This window comes from Podarcis liolepis (assembly GCF_965112155.1).
Source record: "Podarcis liolepis genome assembly, chromosome: 6".
Classification (NCBI taxonomy): domain Eukaryota; kingdom Metazoa; phylum Chordata; class Lepidosauria; order Squamata; family Lacertidae; genus Podarcis; species Podarcis liolepis.
In genome coordinates, this window is record NC_139559.1 from 25,616,233 (window position 1) to 25,636,999 (window position 20,767).

General features: G+C 43.0%; 1 long non-coding RNA gene across 2 annotated transcripts; it reads right to left on the reverse strand.

Annotated features, from left to right (window-relative positions):
* Positions 1–10,944: 10,944 nt before the first annotated feature.
* LOC310709136 lies at positions 10,945–19,973 on the reverse strand. 2 transcript variants are annotated; one of them, XR_014527342.1, is made up of 4 exons: positions 19,511–19,973; positions 14,760–14,913; positions 12,313–12,422; positions 10,945–11,615 (listed from the first exon to the last, which is right to left on the reverse strand). It is a non-coding gene; the product is annotated as an uncharacterized lncRNA (long non-coding RNA). The 2 variants fall into 2 exon arrangements; XR_014527343.1 differs by lacking the exons at positions 14,760–14,913; positions 19,511–19,973 and adding an exon at positions 12,891–14,249.
* Positions 19,974–20,767: the final 794 nt, after the last annotated feature.

Sequence of the window (20,767 nt, forward strand, 5' to 3'; positions counted from 1 at the left end):
CTTGTGACTTGGTCTTCTGTGACAACAGCAGCCTTGGGTTAGTCCTCAGGGTGTCTTCTTCACCTCAGATGCTCTGTGCTTCTTTTCCACCTAAAGCAAGACAAACACATTTTAACACAGCATTTTCCATCGTGGCCTCGTGGTGGAAAAGATGTGGTGGAGGCAGGTCGGGGGGGCAGTAGTGAAGCTGTTTCCCATGTGTCCTCAAGAGTGACACCGCCATTTAAATATATACATAACTCGGGATTTCATCATTTATTCATAAGGCTATTTCTAATCTAATTCTTTGCATATTATCCAGGGGCAAGAGAAGTCACATAGCAAGGAGCGGGCCATTTCTGGCCCCCGCCTTTTCTTCTCAATACAGAATTGCCACATGGAGAACCGCTGATTAATATGCAAAACACCGGCCGCAAATAGGTTCATAAATAAATGATAAACTATAGCGGCTGCTTTATTTACCTATGGACTTACAGACTGCGGAACCCTGATTAAATCAGAATTGCTGTTTGGAGCCGACTATGGGGCTTAATGGCAGTAATTCTCAAAGCGAAAGGTTGGCTTCCTTAGTGAGGTGCATGGAAGTTCCCCAGGATGCGCATGCTTTCCCCAAATTGCCCTCTGGCATGGGTGAACAAATGCAAAACAACCTCCTCAATAGTAAATCCTTGAATACACATATGTCTGAGGTGGTTCCTGGGCCAAATGTAGCAAGCAGCAGTTGGTTTGTTGCTTTATATCTCACCTCTTTCTCTAAGGCAGGCGTAGGCAAACTCGGCCCTCCAGATGTTTTGAGACTACAATTCCCATCATCCCTGACCACTGGTCCTGCTAGCTAGGGATGATGGGGTTGTAGTCCCAAAACATCTGGAGGGCCGAGTTTGCCTATGCCTGCTCTAAGGAGCTTGAGGTGGCATATTTGGTTCTCCCCACCCACCTTATTTATTCCCCACAACAACCCTGTGAGGTTGTTAGGCTGAGAGACTTTGGCTAGTCTGAGAGACTGTGGCTGTGGTCAGGCTGAGAGACTTTAACTGGCCAAACGTCACCTTTATGACTGAGTGGGGATCTGAACCCTGACCTTCTGGGTCTTCATTTACCACTCTAACCACTGCACCACACACTTAAATCATCTGCTTTCATTCTGAAGGGGGGATTTGTATTCGGAGACCATGGCAATCTCCAGCCAAGCATCACACAGATTTCTGGAAGTTACTTGCCCTGCAAAAGTATTGTTTACTGCACCCTGCCATAGAGGTGGTTTTCAGTGGGAAACTGGCGCATGCTCCAGATTTGGGTTGGGAGCATATTCTGGATTGGGGCTCACAACTGTGCACCCCCCCCAAAAAAAAAACTTCTGGCTTAGGCATGCCTTTTCAAAAACCCTATTATCATCACATGTTGTTTTGCCCTCAGTAGTTACTTTGCTGGGCAGTGGTGAAATCGGCGGGTCCACTCTGGCGAAGAGTGAATATTCCAATTTAGCTTTCTAATTTTTCCAACCTTAAGTTCATTTCTACACCAGTTTTTGAATTTTCTTCAAAAAGTCATCATGAACATGCCTCAGGATATTAGCCCAAATTTCTCCTAATGGACACATTTTCATAAGCAGGTTCCCTCAATATACATATTGCTGTAAAACATTTTCATGGCACGAAATGTAACGTGAGCAGCAGACCCATCACCTTCTTTAACTGATCTCCATAAGCTTTCAGACCCAAAGTTCAAAATGTTTCTGAGGGGATCTTGCTGGTTTAAAAATACATCTTGTTGGATGTTTCCTTGCCAAAAATCACAGCACTCTTCTTTGGGAATTGATTCAGAGACTGTGAACCCTTCTCGCTTCCTTCAAATAAAGGGGAGGGAGGGAAACCCTTCAAGCATTTTTCATATGGCAAATCTGTGCTGCCAACTCAGGTTTCACAGCTGAACACTCCCAAGGTACTAGTTCTGCAATTCAGGGCTTGGCTGCTCTCCCTTGTGCATGATGGATAGCTATAAAATGAAGGCACTTTGAAAAGTACCAGCTGTCCAGGTACACGCTCTGGTTTAGGCTGGCTGAGCAATACTCCCTCTATCTTTGCACTTCTCTCTCTCTCTCTCTCTCCTTTTTAAACATATTGCACAATGAATTTGCAAGCTCAGGTGTATGCTGGAAAGTTTTCCATGAACTCTCAAGGAGTCCAATCTCTGTGTGGGAGCAGGGCTTTTTCTTCCTTAGAATCATAGAATCATAGAATCATAGAGTTGGAAGAGACCACAAGGGCCATCGAGTCCAACCCCCTGCCAAGCAGGAAACACCATCAGAGCACTCCTGACATATGGTTGTCAAGCCTCTGCTTAAAGACCTCCAAAGTAGGAGACTCCACCACACTCCTTGGCAGCAAATTCCACTGTCGAACAGCTCTTACTGTCAGGAAGTTCTTCCTAATGTTTAGGTGGAATCTTCTTTCTTGTAGTTTGGATCCATTGCTCCGTGTCCGCTTCTCTGGAGCAGCAGAAAACAACCTTTCTCCCTCCTCTATGTGACATCCTTTTATATATTTGAACATGGCTATCATATCACCCCTTAACCTCCTCTTTTCCAGGCTAAACATAACCTCCACTGCTTCCATAGCAAGACTTCGCCTTCCTGCTTTCCAGATGTGTGGATTCAGTTCTCATTTCCAGGTACAGTGGTACCTTGGGTTAAGTACTTAATTCGTTCTGGAGGTCCGTTCTTAACCTGAAACTGTTCTTAACCTGAAGCATCACTTTAGCTAATGGGGCCTCCCGCTGCCGGAGCACCGCTGGAGCACGTTTTCTATTCTCATCCTGAAGCAAAGTTCTTAACCCGAGGTATTATTTCTGGGTTAGTGGAGTCTGTAACCTGAAGTGTATGTAACCTGAAGCGTATGTAACCCAAGGTACCACTGTACAGTGTCTTCACATGCTTGCTCACCAAGCCAGGGTCTGTTGCAGTAATAATAATGATGATGATAATAATAATAATAATTTAAAAAGTAACTGCAGAATAAAGCTGTAAGTTGCAATCCAGAGATTTCCCCTCTACCACCATTACTATACTGGATATATGGGTTATTCCTTCATTCCCATTCATCAAGCATTTTCACTTCCAGTGGGGAGGATGTTTTTCTTAAAGTAAAAAATCCAGGTGCTGCTGGAGGATTCCCAAATCAGCCATCTTTGGTGTTTGCTAACTTTTTCAATTCCTCCCCGCCTTTCAAATTTAGGCTTAAATGAAAATTTTAAATGAAAAATTAAACTCTTTTTAATTGTATTTTTTAGTGTATTACAGCTATGCAGAGCAGCTTAATCAGTAGTTGTGGGGGTCTATGAAAACTGCTATATTATTAATAGTATCAGCACCATCAAATATATAAAATATTTGTGATGCTGCTCAGTTCATCTGATTTCACTAATCCAGAGTTCCAATTAAAAACAGTCGCTAGCCTAAGGCAATGATTCCCAGTACATTAGTACAATGGGGATATTTACAGCTCCGCTGAGAATAGTCCCCCAGCATTTGTTCTGTAAATGAACATTGACAGAAAGGTCTTGCCCTTACTTATGAGCATTGATGTGCCAATTTCTGGATTTACAGTTTCCAGTTATTGGGTAGGTTTTACAGCTTTACACAAACGTGTCCTGGGTAAGACGGGTTGCCCAGAGATCGGAGAGTTGTGCACCAAATATTTATGAAAGAACAGAAAATGTATAATATTCTTATATTCACTGATTCACTCAAACATATTAAGATACCTATTCCTCTAGCTGCCACCAGTCCCGAGAGGGCTGAAAACCAAAGGATATTTGCATGCCAGGGTAGGGACAGGGAAGAGCAGGGACCAAAATCCAATTTATTCAAGGTGTCTCTCTATGGTGACCCCAGTAAAATATCATGAGGTACATCTCATACTCATGGCAAGAATGCATCTGGAAGCTACAATAAACTGGAACCAATAAGTGAGCACTTGTTTACAACACATGATAGTATTCACCACAGTTATGCACCTTATCACAATATGTGAGGCAGTTTGGAGAACCACTGTTATAGATATGTAATCACAGTACATATAGCAGGAATTGTTATTAATAGTAATAATACTCTTTAGCCATTTCTTCTCCCAAAGATGTCCCGCAAGGCAGTGGAAGTTTAGGATCAGGGTTTTCCTTCTCCTAGATGGGCTACCTTCCCAGGTTGATGAGCCCCATCTGCACTTACTGCAGTTGTTACAGTAAGGGCCACACTTTTAACATTTGGGGTGGGGGAAAGGTGCCAGTCCTGTGTACCCTTGAGTACACCTAGAAGATAGCACTGTCATCTACCCTCACATGAAGGAGTGTCTCCACCCCCATCATGAGGTCCAGCTCCAAGGGCCTTCTGGCAGTTCCCTTCCTGCGAGAAGTGAGGTTGCAGAGAACCAGGCACAGAGCCTTCTTGGTAGTGGCACCCACCTTGTGGAATGCTCTCCCATCAGATGTCAAGGAAATAAACAACTATCTGACTCTTAGAAGACATCTGTTTAGGGAAAATTTTAACATTTGATGTTTTGTTGTGTTTTTAATATTTTGTTGGGAGTCGCCCAGAGTAGCTGGGGAAACCCAGCCACATGAGTGGGGTATAAAATTAGTAGTCGTAGTAGTATTCCCTCTACATCAGGTGCAGAAAGCACCTTCTTGACTTCTTGACTGTTGAACCCACTATTAGTCTTGTCCACTGAATGCACTAGTCTTTCAAAGAAGTGCAAAGCCTCTCAATCAACTAAGAAGGGAAAGTCTGTGCCTGAAAGAAGAATGCACAGATTTCCAAACTCTGAGGGACCCCTCCTCTCTCACACACAAACACACAGGCGTATATACCCTAAATGGTATGTTTAAGACCATTACCTCCTAATCCACACGGTTCCTTCCACATTCTCTTGACTTTTACAGACCTAGGTGTTATATTAATCACTGCCACCTAAAGGTATTTACAGCACCTCTACCTCAGTATATATTTACTACTGAGCTATATATTTAGCAGGAATGTTTTGTATGCTGGGAGTATTTACACCAGCTTGTGTGGTGGGATTTTGTTTTGTTTTTTTAAGTAGCCATATCAGTTATCTATTGAAAGCTGCATCAATTTCTCCCAAATGGCCCATTAAATCAGTTGCTGCGGAGAGACTTGCTTCTGAAGTGTCACTTCAGGAACGGTCCTTTTCTATGTCTGTATGTACTCACTACAGAGAAAAGAGTTTTGCTGGGGGGGGTTATATTCTTCCCGACCAATACTCCATCTTGTCATATGATGAGGCAAAGCAGTAAACAACCTCAGTGTGAGGCCCTCATTGTTCTGTGTAAGTACAACAGAGATCTCCAATGTCCGTTTTCAGCTTTTGGCTGCCTTAAAAAAACACACTCATGGCTTAATAACAAATGTTTGTTTCATTTCACATTCTGCTGGTAAGAGAGCTGTAGTGAACCAGCCTGTAAGGTGTTCTTTGGGGACATTCATCAGATACATTGAATAAGCAGCTTGGGCTTATTCAGGAGTGTTATGAGCCATGGAACTGAGCGGTGGTTTGTCCAGTATTGATGGCTGCCAATTCACAGGGAAATCGAGATCTGCTAGGAAAGCAACTCAACCCTAGCTGGCAGGGTGGGGAAAACAATATTTGTGTTCCTCTTAGGTAAATGCATGTAAAAAAATAATAACAATGGAGGGTAGAGAGAAAGAAGTCGGGTTGAAATTGGCAGAGAGAGAGAAATGAATTTTAAGATTTTTTCCCTGGTGGAAACTTGCATCCCCTTATGCATCCGCACAATGGGTGCATTTGTAAATGAACAATGTATATTACAAAAGGCAGTGGGCTGAATAAAAGCACAGGCTGAGCAAGTCTTTCCCTTCCTCCACAAAACTTGGAACTGGGTAAATGTGAAGAACTAACCAATTTGGGCTGTTCATTTGTTTTTTAAAAACAAAACAAAACAATGAAGAAAAGGGACAGGGATAACCGATGAGACACCTTCCATAATTCACATCATCCCTGATCACTGTCCATGGTGGCTGGAGCTGATGGGACACACAGACACAAACAAACAAATCTGCTTCCTGCCCTCACTTAGAGGGAATATCACCTTCTCTCCGATGGGTGTCTCACACAAATGCATTGGGTGATTTCTAAGCATCTCCTAACCCAAGGCTGGGGACCCTAAGGCCTTCCAGATGTTGTCAGACTCTGAAATCCCATCAGTCCCAGACAGCATGTCCATGGTCAGGGATCATGGGAGCTGAAGTCCAATTACATCTGGAGAGTCACAGTTTCCTCATCCCAGTCCTAACTATTATCTCCTGCCATATGACCAATATTAAGGTAAAGGGTAAAGGGACCCCTGACCATTAGGTCCAGTTGTGACCGACTCTGGGGTTGCGGCGCTCATCTCGCTTTATTGGCCGAGGGAGCCGGCGTACAGCTTCTGGGTCATGTGGCCAGCATGACTAAGCCGCTTCTGGCGAACCAGAGCAGTGCATGGAAACGCCGTTTACCTTCCCGCCAGAGCAGTACCTATTTATCTACTTGCACTTTGACGTGCTTTCGAACTGCTAGGACCTTCTGATCGGCAAGTCCTAGGCTCTGTGGTTTAACCCACAGCGCCACCCAATTTACCTAACAAAGGACTGATCCACTAACATCATAAACCATACACTGTTTTGCATCCAATCTTGCTTTTATTGTCCTCTAAAATAGTGACAAGCTGGCGTAGGTGAATTTGATGTACAGAAGGGGAAAAGAAATTCAATTTAGTTCACAATTAAAGGTGAACCTGCACAATGTTAATTTTCTGAAACAATGTGTGAACCAAATCGCAGGAGCCCATCAAAGTTCACAATTCTCTGAATTTTGCAATGCAGTTCTCCTGCTAAATAACGTGTACAAAAATGCATATACTAGGTATATATATCTTTCGGTCCCAGCTCCTGCCCACCTAGCAGTTCGAAAGCACCCCCAAGTGCAAGTAGATAAATAGGTACCGCTTTATAGCGGGAAGGTAAACGGCGTTTCTGTGTGCTGCGGTGGTGCTGGCTCTCCAGAGCAGCTTCGTCATGCTGGCCAGGTGACCTGGAAGTGTCTCCGGACAGCGCTGGCCCCCGGCCTCTTAAGTGAGATGGGCGCACAACCCTAGAGTCAGACATGACTGGCCCGTAGGTACCTTTACCTTTACCTTTTTAGTGTACATTTTGCATTGAAATGCATATATTAGCAAAAAGAACATTTTAAAATGCATTGTACTATGGGAAATTGCTTTGCAAAAATTTGTAAATGAGGCAAAAATGCACACAAAATTGTGTACATCAGGAGACATTCACATAAAAATGTTGATGACTCTTCATAATGACTTTTTCATTTTTAAAAAAAAATCCATAAAATGGTATGTAAATGTAGATAATTGAAATTTCAGTGGGAAAAATAAGGAACTGAGAGACACCCAAACTGACAAATTCACCCATATCTTCTTGGAGGTGCAAGAGTGCTAAGGCATTGTGTGCAAAGTCAAAATTGAGGATGCTGAAGAAGAAGGAGGAGGAGGAGGAGGAGTTTGTATTTGATACCCCACTTTATCACTACCCTAAGGAGTCTCAAAGTGGCTAACAATCTCCTGTTCCCTTCCTCCCACACAACAAACACTCTGTGAGGTGAGTGAGGCTGAGAGACTTCAGAGAAGTGTGACTAGCCCAAGGTCACCCAGCAGCTGCATGTGGAGGAGCGGAGACGTGAACCCAGTTCACCAGACTGCAAGTCTACCGCTCTTAACCACTACACCACACTGCTGAGATGGGAGGAATTGAGTTTCCCTTCCCCTGGAAAGACGTAGCCCACTCTCTCCACAAAATGTTCTGCACACCTCTGTGCTTTGGATGATTTACAACAACCCTGACAGACAGGTTGCTATTATCTCCACTTTACAGATGGCAAACGGAAACTTCAAGATTGCAAGGAGCAATCAGATATCGAAATGTGAACACCTGTTCCAAGGTTTCATGAGCCCATTTTAAATCTAAATAGGAGGGGGTGGGATGCTTTGAGAAATCAATGATAAGATAGCTGGATTATTTGTGATGGATTATTATAAAGTTCCTTCCCACACAACTAGCTCAATAAGGAGACTACAACTAACCCATTTATTCTCCCTATGTGCGAGAAGAAGCCGCTGACCTGGTGCATTGACCTGTCCATGAATTTTCACACTAGCTGACTTCATAAAGAAAAGATTGCACTGTACGCAGGAAAGAACTTGGATCACTTTTCTTCCAGTTTTTCCTGCTAGGCCAGGTGCCGCGTCCACCAAGCACTGCAAATGACTCCCCTTCCCCCACTCCAAACAAATAACTTTTTAATGCACCTGTCATTTCAAACGTCAGACCTGAGACAGGGTCAAGCTTGGAGCGAAATCAGCCTGCTCCTTCTTTGACCCACCATTCATCACTGCATTTATCCACAACACGGGCACCCCAGCTGGCTTCACAGGGGTGAAAACACACACACCACAATCTGAGCAGTTCTAGAAGGATCCCATTTCTCTATTTCACTGACTTTATTAATGGCGCTCTGCGGAAGCCAGCAGAGGTCCTGATGGACAGCTTTGCAGCAGCGTTAACCCAGAGGAAAAAGCTAGAAAATTCCAATGCTGATCAGGAGGCTGGAGGGTAAATATGGATTTGAACTGCTGAATGGATAAAGCTATTGTATGTGATTGCTGCCTTAGAATTCAGCTTAGTGGGGACATTCCGCAGAAGCCTGGTTTACATCTCTCCTCTTTGTATAAAATAAAGCAGCATAACATGGGAATGCATAGTGATCAACAGCCTTCCTGTCCTAACCCTCATTATGTAGGGCAAAGGGCTCTCATGCATAGTTGTGCTATGTTGTGCTTAATTTCCCATTTGAAAAGCTCATAGGCTAACTTGTCAGGTATGAGGAACCTGTGACTCTCCAGATGTTGCTGGACTACAGCTCCTATTAGTCCTGACAGCTGCTTTTTCCTTAAAAAAGAAATGGGTAGTTATTACACATGCTTGATGATGGTGCGCAAGTAGAGCTATGCCTCCGTAACTCTCCTTTTTCTTCTTTGTCTCTTACATGGCCCTTGTTCATGCCTTTACCTTATGAGAACCAAGACTTAATTAATTTCAGCCTTGAATCTGTTTGGATTACTCCAATTAGAAGTGTACAAATATGTTCAGAATATTAAACAAAAAACAACCCTGCTCTTGCTAAATCACAATCCTGCTGTGGTGTGATGATCATTACAATCCTTCATCAATTAATGCATGCGAAAGCCCCACTGAAATTAACGTAGCTTACGAATCTATCACTGTGTTTAGGTTCTCCCCTAATAAACTATGTGCCAGCCATGCTTGGTTGGCATAAAGTTTATTAAGAGAGAAACGAAACACAATGATAGATTTGCATGCTGGATTAATTTCAATAATTTTGCATGCATTACTCCTTATTCATATGCATCCAGGAGAGCTAGAAACTTGCATTTGTATTTATTTTAGATGTGATGGTGTGGTGGAGCAGGACCTGGGGAGCAAGGGAGTGCAGCTCCAGGATGAGAGAGAGAGAGAGAGAGAGAGAGAGAGAGAGAGAGAGAGAGCAGGAGCAATGCCATCATCTGCCAGAGTACCACGGTAAGTGATGGCTTCCACTTGCTTTGGCAAATGAATGAGGTGATCACAAGGCCTTCAAATTGTAGTAAAGGCAGGGTCAAATTAGTACAGCAGAAGTCAGAGAAGGAGCACAGAAACCAAACAGAAACTTTCATTGGATGAGAGTCCTCCTCCATACTATCATTTTAAAGAATAATGTTTGCATTGCTGCCTCATTCAGTTGTCAGAACAAGGATGATCTGGCAGATGACATAATCACTTCTGACATCATCATGCCAACAGATGATATCATCACAGCTTGGGGGAAAAACCTGAGAGCTGCCCTGCCCTGCATTACAGCTACTATTATTAATTATTATTGTATTTGCTAATCACTTATCTCACAAAATATAACCCTATAGATTAAAAGAGGCCACAATAACCTTTGAGTTGAAGGCCAAAGCATCAGGGGGGGGGGTATTGCCTGCCACTTAAAACTAAACAAAGATGGTGTCTGGCAAGTCTCCCTGGGGAGCGCATTCCACTAGTGTAACTTGTCTTATTCCAAAATATTTATTACCTCCTTTTCTCAGGGTGAAAACTGTGTTTGTTTTGCGGAAGGAGGGAGCATATTCAGATTTCGAAAAGTCCTCCCGGCTCTGCCCCCTTGCTCTGCCTGAGGACATGGCCTCAACACTGAATGAGAAGAAAGCAGTAGAAATGAGAAATGAGAGTGGAGGCTTGTGAAATAAACCATAACGAAATCTCGTTCCTGGTTGTTCTGCCACCTGTCAAATCTGATGGGCCCTATCTATGACAGAACAATAACAATATATTTTTATAAAAGACACTGTTAGTATACATCAGCCTTTTTCAACTTTGGCTCCCTATATAGCGCTGAACTACAACTCCCATTATCCCTGGCCATTGACCATGCTGCCTAAAGATTATTGGAGTCCAACAACATAATGGGACCCAGCATTGGAAAATGCTGAAACACTTGTATAGATCTTTGTTTTCATTGTAAGCTCCCACACTCCTTTCTAACTGCCAGCAAACTCCAGGATGGAAAAGGGGTCCGCTGTATCTTCCCACCATGTTTTCTCCATTGCACATAAAGTTTCAATTGTTTTAGCCTCCTAAAAAGCACCCAAGCTCTGATGCTCACTCCAGCAAGCAGCTTGTGTCAGACAATGCCAGTCAGAGTTGAAGATGCTAAGTTAGATGGACCAATAGCCTGGTTGCGTATAAGGCAGCATTATACATGCCACTCAGAGCAGTGGGAAATCTTTTGGAAAATCTGTGTATTTTCTAACCATCCATACTAGTAAACTTTGTAGCAAATCTCACAAAAAGAATAAGTCACTGACTGAGACTTAACCCCTTAACCCCTCAAAGGTATCCACAGCTATAAGCATTTTTTTGCCATTTTCCTTTTTAGCTGTACATACCACATTAGTAGCCTCAATACAAATCACTTGTTTCAATGGAAATTCAGCTCCAATTCATTTGGTCTTTACGGCTATTTTGTTGTTGTTTGGTGCATTTGTGAGTGTGTGTTTTCGCTTCTGTGCTTTTCCTCCATGCTCAAGTTGACAGCTATTTTATCACCCCAAGCAAGAATGCTGAGCCTGTTGTGAAGGCAAAACATTTGGAGAAGGGAAGGGAACATGCACAGAGCAGAAGGAAATGGAGAAAGGGCTACAAACAAGCTTCGTAAAAAAATATGCCGACTCTCCCATTTAGGGCACGAAGCACCTGCACCTCTGCCCCCAGCAGTGCTGCCTGCAGACACTCCTATTGTTTCCATTGCTAGTTGTGACTTGATCATTAATAAATTACTTTCCCCCCTCTCATTGGCTCTTCCTACCAGGGGAGCAGGCAGGTGCACCATGCTAACAATTAGTCTTTGGTAATGCATGCTTGGCAAGAAAAGTTGTCCTCGAGCTGCAGAGTTTACCAACTGGATCTTGCTTCCCTAGAAGTAATTAAAGGAGAATTTTTGCAAGGTGGGACCTCGACATCACACAACAGCCAAAAAAAAGTGAAGCCATGTGCCCAAAAAATCTCTTAACTTAGCATTCTTGTTTAAAACCAAACCTGGTCATGCAAATGTGCTCACTGTGAATTCAGCTGTTCTCTGGAAGCTCCTTTCTTCCCCCCGGAGTGGCAATTTGCCCATCGAAGGACTAAACAAATTGTAGCATATAATGGCAAAAGAAAACGAAAAACTCCTTTTTGATTAAGAAGGCTTTCCCTGAGGTGTGACCCAGTCCTTTATGAAATATTAATTGTACATTTGTAGGGATGGATTTATTGGGTTGGATTCACCATTACACCAATATGAATATTCCATCTGTACAAGCATTTCAGTTTGACATATGGAATGAATCCTCTTTCCTCCCCACTTGTGCTGTCCAGGGGGTTCTCCAGAACCTCCCCAGAGCCAATTTCGGGGGCACAAGAGCAAAGTCCTTTTGTACAAGCCAATGTCCTTGCGCAAGCTTTCCACTGGTTGGGCTCTTTAGATGAATCTTGCTTTTTAATGTTGTTGTTTTTAATCTTGTTGGGAACTGAGAAGTGGTTTCTAAAACTGGAAAAGTAATAAGCAGAGGCAACTGCAATCCTAACTCCACTTACCTGGTTGTCAAGCCCATGAATTCAATCGGACTTACCTCTGAGTAGACATGGTTAGGAGCATGCTGTGAACCCAAATGTCACAGGTTTTGATCTTGCCTCTACCATGAATTTGGCAAGCCATGATCATTCCATCTCAACAGTCCATCTGTAAAATGGAAATAATAAATAACTCCTTTGCAGGCCCATTGTAGGAATTACTAAGATGTGTGAAATGGGTTTAACTGCAGTAGACAAATGGCTGTTATTATTAGTTCCATAATACCTTTATCTGAAGGCCTAACCATGTAAAGACTCACTTCCAGAGTGGGATCATAACATTTTAAACTAAAAGAAGGTTTTGGAGTAAAAGACACATAGTCACCATCAGGGATCCCAATGAAATTTGCATCCAATATCTAATAAAAACATGGGAGCTTTTTGGCTCCTCTTTGCCTCACTGTATTGTGTAAGTTATCATCTGTATCAAAGAATCTGACCAGGATAAGACTTGGGGGAAAGAGAAGCCCTTGATTTCCTTTCTATTTTTTAAAAACCCAGGGTAAAAGTAAACTATGATTGAGGCAGACACATGTAAAACACCAAAGTCCTGAAGATTCTCCTGGCCCTTACTTACAACAGACGTTAGGAAGAGGTTCAATAGTCACAGCAAGATACGTAGGTTTATGGATGAAGTCATGCGGTTGGGGATCAAAGGTGGTGTGCAGCTGCTACAGAGCACAGTAGGGACCGGGAGAGGTTGGGCATTGGAGATTAATTTCTTGGATGGTTAGAGCCAAGGTTTAATAGCAGCCTAGGAGAGAACCGTGATTGAGTTCACTGCTAGCGGAACCTACATTTCAGGTCACACAAAAGCTGGAGGAGGTGGGGAGGGGAAAGCGTTTTCTGTGCGTCTCTTGCAAAACCAAAGTCTAATGGCTTAACAATACAGTGCATCAACAAGACTTATAGCAGCCGCTACTAGTGAGCTACGTGCTGCTGTGTTGGGGTAGGGGGTAGAAGCCAGAGAACAGAACCTTGTGTACCTGGCACTTACCATTTAACTAAGAATAAATATCCAAGACCAGAATAATGCACAGAGGCAAGAAAGAGTGCACAAGGTGTAAAATTACATAGGTTAATAAAACAAAGAACAATTTAGAACATGCCTAGTAAATACAGAAGGACCCATTTTTAAGGTGGAGAGGATTTCAAAGAAGGTCTTTCTTTCCTTCCTTCCTTCCTTCCTTCCTTCCTTCCTTCCTTTCCCCAGGAGATACTGCATATTTTTGCCTATAGAACCCTTGGCAAAGAAAGGGAAAACAATGTCCAGGAAGGGTGGGGGAAGAGGAACAGAACAGGAGCCAGAATGAGAGCCATTGCAACTCACTCACCCAAATGATTATTCACAATGAAAAAGGACATCATGTCATGGGTGCTTTCTATTTTTTATTTTTTTTGGGGGGGGGGATATGACTTCAGGGTAAATTACCTGGAAGTAGAATGTTCTGGAAGCCGAGGCAAATTTCCACAGGGATCGCCATGTCAGTTGCAGCGAAACCAACAAATTTTACAGACTAACACATTTTATAATGGCATTGGCTTTCGTGGACTAGAGACCATTTCATCAGATGCACAGGGTATGACCCTCAGTTACCTCCCAGGTGTGTGTGCATAAAGGACTGAGTCATGTGGCAATGGAATGCAAGAGCACAGTCTGCGACAATTAAATTAGCGTTCAAATGTATGCCAAATGAACCTTCGCAGCAGTCGTACGAATCTGGTGATAAGACAACCATCTTAGCATTGCTGAGAAAAGGGACAATACAATTAGAGCATAAATGCATACAAAACAAGCACAGTGACCCTTCACTGGAGTAGCAATCGGTGATACAACAGAATCATTCCCATCACTGCCAGGTAAATACCTTTAGCATAGTGCAACAGGAAGCCGTTGTTGCAATTCAGTCCTAAATAAATGGCTTTAAGTTCCTTTGTTCCAAAATGAAGTACTGGTTCTGTTTACTAGAGCAAGTTTTAAAGGACTCATAACCTCACTGTCAATAACAGCAGTTCTTCAGCCAAAATGCATTACTGTATTAGCTATGGCCATATACTTTAGGACCGATGTTAGCTCAGGGATAGGCAAACTCGCCCTCCAGATGTTTTGGGACTACAATTCCCATCATCCCTGACCACTGGTCCTGTTAGCAAGGGATCGTGGGAGTTGTAGTCCCAAAACATCTGGAGGGCTGAGTTTGCCTATGCCTGTGTTAGCTCATAATTATCTTCACTGGTGGAGTAAGGAAGCAGAAATGAGCAGGCTATTATTTACACAACCAAAGTAACAGCAGCATACCACCAGAGGTTATGGGTTACTTATAGAAGAGCTTCCTCCTGCATTGCAGGGGGTTGGACTAGATGACCCTTAGGTCCCTTCCAACTCTAAGATTCTATGAGTCTACGGTTCTAAGTGTACAAGAAGGAATTTGCACAGATTGTTTACCCTGAAGACTAGGGACCAGTTCCTTTTGCACAGACACTAGTTTCTCTTGTGTACAGGATATGACTGGCTATTCATCCTGCATCCATCATGGCTTTTTCTTCCAAAAGTGTTTTTCCAAAGACTGCCCGCCTTTTGCCCAGAATAGCTGTTGAACCTTCCTCCCTGCAAAAAAAGAAAGAAAAGACTTAAAAAATGTGGCACATTGGGATGTAACTCAATGGCACAAGCAACAGCAACCTATATTTCTTTAGGGTGCCAACATTCAGATGCCAAAGTGCCTCCTAGGATTGGACTACCACTTGTACTGTAATTAAATTGAATCTACTCTTTGGCTAGGCTTTGTCCCTGAACAATACTACCATTTGAGAAATACATTCTCAGGGCACTCATACATCACCCGAGCAAACTCTGTGTCCATGATGTATTGGTGTAATGCATCACCAGAGTGCACTCTCGCTCTAAGGATGTATGGGCATCGTAGATCATGGAGGTGAGACAGAGTCATGATCTACTACTCAGAAGATGGCACCAGTCACGACTAGGCTGGGCAGGGCTCGAGAGGAGGTAGGTTGGCATCTGAAACAATAGTTCTGATGCAACACAAGCTTAACTCTGCTGTATTTATTTATTCTGGGTCACCAAGGGCATGTCTGCAAGGGAGTTCTCCTGCTCACAGTTCAGTTTTATAGTATCAAGACTGGAAATCTGGCATAGGTTATTTAGGACGGGTATGAAATAAGAGAGTGCTCAAGGCTGGGTCACTTCTGAAGCCTTTGCCCAGTGAACTATCCATGTAGTCCCAGAAACTGACTTCCATCTCCTACTGTCTCAGGTCCCCACTTGCAATTCTGTATTTTCAGCTTCTCAGTGCTTTTTTCAGCATACCCTCAAGAGTACACAGTCCTAGCACCTTTGCCTTAAAAAGTTAAAAGTATGGAACTTACTGCAACAGCTTCATGGTGAGTATAGCCACCATTTTTTCCCCTATTAAAAATAGCACTGCAGGTTCTATATTCTACAATTCTCATGCAATTCTGTAATTCTGTGTTTGAGTTTTAGTGCATGAAAAGTTCCACATTTCAAATTGAGAACATAGGAACATCGGGTGCTTATACTGAGTAAGATAGTTGGTCCATCTGGGTCAGTATTGTTTCCAATGACTATCAGAAGCTCTCTGGGGTTTCAGGCAGGAGTCTCCCAACTCTACAAAGAAAGGCAGGAGATTGAAAACGGGATCTTCTGCCCGCAAAACAGATGCAAAGCAGATACCTAGCACAGTGCTCTATCCTTTCCAGGCTTTTCAGAGATGGGTGTCTTTCTGGCCATTCATTTTTGCTGCTCCCTAAAGGGTACACTAACCCAACCCTGAAGACTATTTCCCTGGTGGAACTCTTGCAGCTTCATGGATCCAGGAGGAAGAAGTCAGGTTCGGAGGTCAATTTCACACACACCCTTGGGGAACCAAACTTCTTGCTTCCATAACTTGCAGCATGCATAGCTGGTGCAGGCTGGTTTCTACTATGATGAGGGGAGTTAGGAAGGAAGTGAATTTCTCCTAAAGTTTAGGTGTACCAAGTGTGTCCCCCTCTGTTGTGCATGGATGCTTGCCTGCCTACTTTGGCTGTGTATGTGTATCTGTGGCAGGAGTGTGTACATGCAGCCCTTGAGGGAAGTGGTCCCTCAAGGTAGTCCTTGAGGAAAGGAAGTTAACCACCTCTTCCCTAAACCCAAAATTCTCCTGTATATCTGATGGGATTTGCTGAGCCCATACATACATACATACATACATACATACATACATACATACAGTGGTACCTCGGGTTGCAGACGCTTCGGGTTGCAGACACTTCAGGTTACAGACTCCGCTAACCCAGAAATAGTACCTCGGGTTAAGAACTTTGCTTCAGGATGAGAACAGAAATCGTGTGGCAGCTGCATGGTGGCAGCGGGAGGCACCGTTAGCTAAAGTGGTACTGCAGGTTAAGAACAGTTTCAGGTTAAGAACGGACCTCCAGAATGAATTAACTTCTTAACCCGAGGCACCACTGTACATACACATGCCATCTCTCGTGGCCTATTTTTGCAGCCTCCAGACCTGTACTTCTTTTTTTTATTAATTTACTGAGTACAGATACAGAAAGTAATAAAATTGTTGTGTGAGTCAATCAGTTTAATTAATTTAGAAACCTCAAAAAAACTGATTTGTGGGTTAGGGTGCAACACACACAAAGTCACTGACTCGATTCACCTTACCAGAACAAGATGTTTCCCCCCACCATCCATAGATCTACATGGCCCATATTTTTAAGTATTCTACTTCCCAAAATGTGAAAGTGATACTTATCTTGGGGGGGGGCATCCATACCCCAGAAATTCTTCTACATAAAACTGCATTTTTCCATTTCTCTCTCTCTCTCTCTCTCTCTCTCTCTCTCTCTCTCTCTCTCTCTCTTTCAATTCTCTTTCTCTTTCTCTTTCTCTCTCTTATCATCAACATCATTAATTCCTGATGGAAAATATATATATCCCCTATAGAGGAATGGGGGTGGGTAGGTAGGGGGTTTGGTCTTCTATTATTTTTGTGCAGGGGGTTAAAAAAAGGTTTGATTTTGCAGTTTAGCATGTTGAGGCCTCGAAGTGCTCACTGTCGGAGGGTGCTGATTACCCAGCTCCATTCATCAAAGTGTCACTTTTCTGACAGCCGCTAATAAATATACTGCCAGAACCCCTCACACCTGGCAGCCATGGCACACTGCAACACGCCGCTAACCTAATTTGCTAATTGCTGCTTTCCCCATTAATTTTAGTCCTGTCTTGTTTGGTGTTGACATAGAGAAAAAGAAATAAGATGGGGGGAAGCAAGAAAATATATGGGATATTTATTTTTGTCCAGATTTTTTTTTTTTACCATTTGAAAACTTATGGTTAAAACACATTCTCATTCCTATGTCTAGGCATAGCCCCAAACCAGGTTTTTGTTGCCAAAGCCTGGCCCTAAAATATAATGAAGGGAGCTCTTCTATCATGTGCAGAGTGCTTTCTCCCTCACCATGAGTGAACCAGATCAACTCACTTGTTTGTGATTAGAAGGAAGAACTATTAAGACACAAGGTGTAGTTTCTAGGCAACATAAAGCCCCAACACTGATCTTTTTAAATATTAAGAACTGTGCTTAATTAAGGCCAGAGTTCTAAACACACTTGCTAGGGAGTAAAGAGCACTCTACTTACTCTCTAGTGTCTTTGGAATTATACTCTTAGTGTCCCACTAAGCCAGGTGGCTCACGATCAAAGAAAAAACAGCCCTCTATCTGAATAGCTAATGGAGGACAGTTCTCTGTTTGAAGGCATCCTCTACTTTAAGAGCTGGAAACCAGGGGCCAGCAAGCACACAGGTCACCTTGGACTCAGCTACATCTACATTGACAAAGAAAAAACGCTTTGTATACGTGATTTATGCATTATAACACTATGAAACCAGATGGCACTGTGGAGTTCTGTTTTTGCTTACCCGATTTCTCATACAAAGTTTGCAACCCGTTTAACCAAAAGACTTCTTTGATGTGTCTAGATCCAGCCCTTGTCAGTGTCTCCCCCACTATCATGTTACACATTTTATTTCTGCTTAAAGTATAGAAATCATTTCTAAATTTGCATCTGATGAGCATAAGGAAATATACAAATATATAACCTTTCTTTCGTCCTCTCTTTTTTCTTTTTCTTTTTTTGCAGTGGTGAAGTGGCTAATGCAGAAATAAACCCCACTGAATATACTGGGATTGAGTAAACCTGTGTAGGGTTGCCCTGCATATTTGGGTTGCTTCTATCAGTCAATTCTGTAACTCAAACATTGCATCAAGCAGATGAGGATGCATTCTAGAAGCTAGTGATGGCCAGTTAACTGGGCAAGATACATGCAGTTCCCATCTGAACTTTTAGCCAGGTTTACTGGCAACAGCTTGGGGTATCCACAGGGCATCAAATGTGACACCAAAAGGAAATGGTTATAGGTCAAATGCTAAACTGGTCTAAATTTAAGCTTTGCAATACTTTTGGAGTGCTTTGCCTCTACACGTTTTTGGAGTAGGGTGGGGATGCATTGGTCTAAAGCAGGGGTCAGCAATTTTTTTCAGCAGGGGGCCGGTTCACTCTCCCTCAGACCTTGTGGGGGGCTGGACTATATTTGGGGGAGGGGGAAATGAACGAATTCCTATGCCCCACAAATAACCCAGAGATGCATTTTAAATAAAAGGACACATTCTACTCATGTAAAAACATGCTGATTTTCGGACTGTTCACAGGCCAGATTTAGAAGGCAGTTGGGCCAGATCTGGCCCCCGGGCCTTAGTTTGCCTTCCCATGGTCTAATGTATACATGACCATAATAGCAACCCAAAATCAGAGCCATGCTCCCCCAAACTCCCTTTTACTGCTTGGTTGTGACTTCAGGTAAGATCCACTACCAGTTTTGATGGTACTTGGAGGGGGGCTAACATCATCCTCCACTCCCCCCACAAAATGTGTCTAATGCAAAACAGCCTTTATTAATCTGTGCCAATTCACAGAAGTGTTTTTACTATCATTTTACTGCAACATCAGTAACAACAGGCAGGGAAAGACCATATTAGAATAAAATTTCACAAAGTTGTAAAGAGTATTCAGGACAGTTTGCAAAGTGCTTTCTCCCCTCCCATTTGAACAATCTCACTCTGAACATCAATTTTCCCAGGCCAATAGAAGCTTCCCTTCTACCTGGTTTGACTCTCACCTGTGCAAAGCTGGTAACAGCAAACATCGCCTGGATTCCTGTTCTCAATGAGTCATTGCTGCAATAGGTTTCTTGCTTTGGAGACCTGGCAGCTTGTACATGTTGAGTCAGCTTGAAACTGCTGCCAGGCTAGAAAAGGCCACAAACATCTGCTCTTCCTTATTATCTTGACCCTTGACACAAAGGGTTGCTGCTCTATCAGCTTCTCTTCTGAAGACCACTGGGTGCTCCAAATGAAAACACACCAAAGAGGTTCAGGGCTCCTCAGCAGCCTTGCGGTAAGCACCTTTTGTTCAAAGCTCAGAGCTGTTAATTAAAGACTGGTGATTAATGATTAAGCTCCATGTGGTTTCTAACTTGGGCTCAAAAAGTCCTACTGCTGCTGACTTTGCTTAAGGCTTCTGGGTTGAATTCTGCTGCACACACAGCTATTTATATACAAGTCCATCAGAGTTGTAAAAGACGAAGAGTCTCTTTTGCATAAACGGAGAGAAAAATCACCCTGCACCAGCAAGTGTGGAGGTCATCTCTTCAGACAAAGTAAACAAGATGTCCAGCTGTCACAGACAGAGCTACAGCAAGGCGAGTCATTATTCACAGCCCATTTACACACCACATCTTCTGGCTGTAAACTATGAAGATTAAACAGTGAGAGAAAAAGTGCTCTACTCTTTTGGGAAGGGCATGTAGAAAAAGTAATGAGGATAGGTCATCAATTCACAGATGGAGCATCAAAGGTTGGATACAGAGATAATAAGGTGGGCCAATACAGAGATGGAGAGATGAACCAAAATATGACTGCCCAGTAAAATTCCAAAGCCTTACTTTAGTGTAATTTATTGTAAGTTAAACCATTTAAGTTGCTTAACTTACAATAAACATTCACTATTAGAAGGCAGCAAGGATGAATAAACTAGAGAGTTCAGATTTTTCTGGTCTGTTTGATGTTTGAAGGCCACCTAATTTTGTTAAAGGGGATACAAATGAGGGATTCGCTACTTCTCAAAGCACTAGAACTGGTGCAACCAGTTATGGAGTCCAGATGTTGTGGACTACATTGCCCATTAACCCCATGCAACATGGCCAGTAGTCTGGGATGATGGGAGGTGTGGGCCACAAATAGCCAGTACTCTAGACCAAGGTTGGGTACTCTGGAAGTTGATGAAGTTGATAGACTTCATCTCCCATCACCCCAGCCTATTGGCCATGCTAGATGGGGCTGATGAGATTCCAACAACATT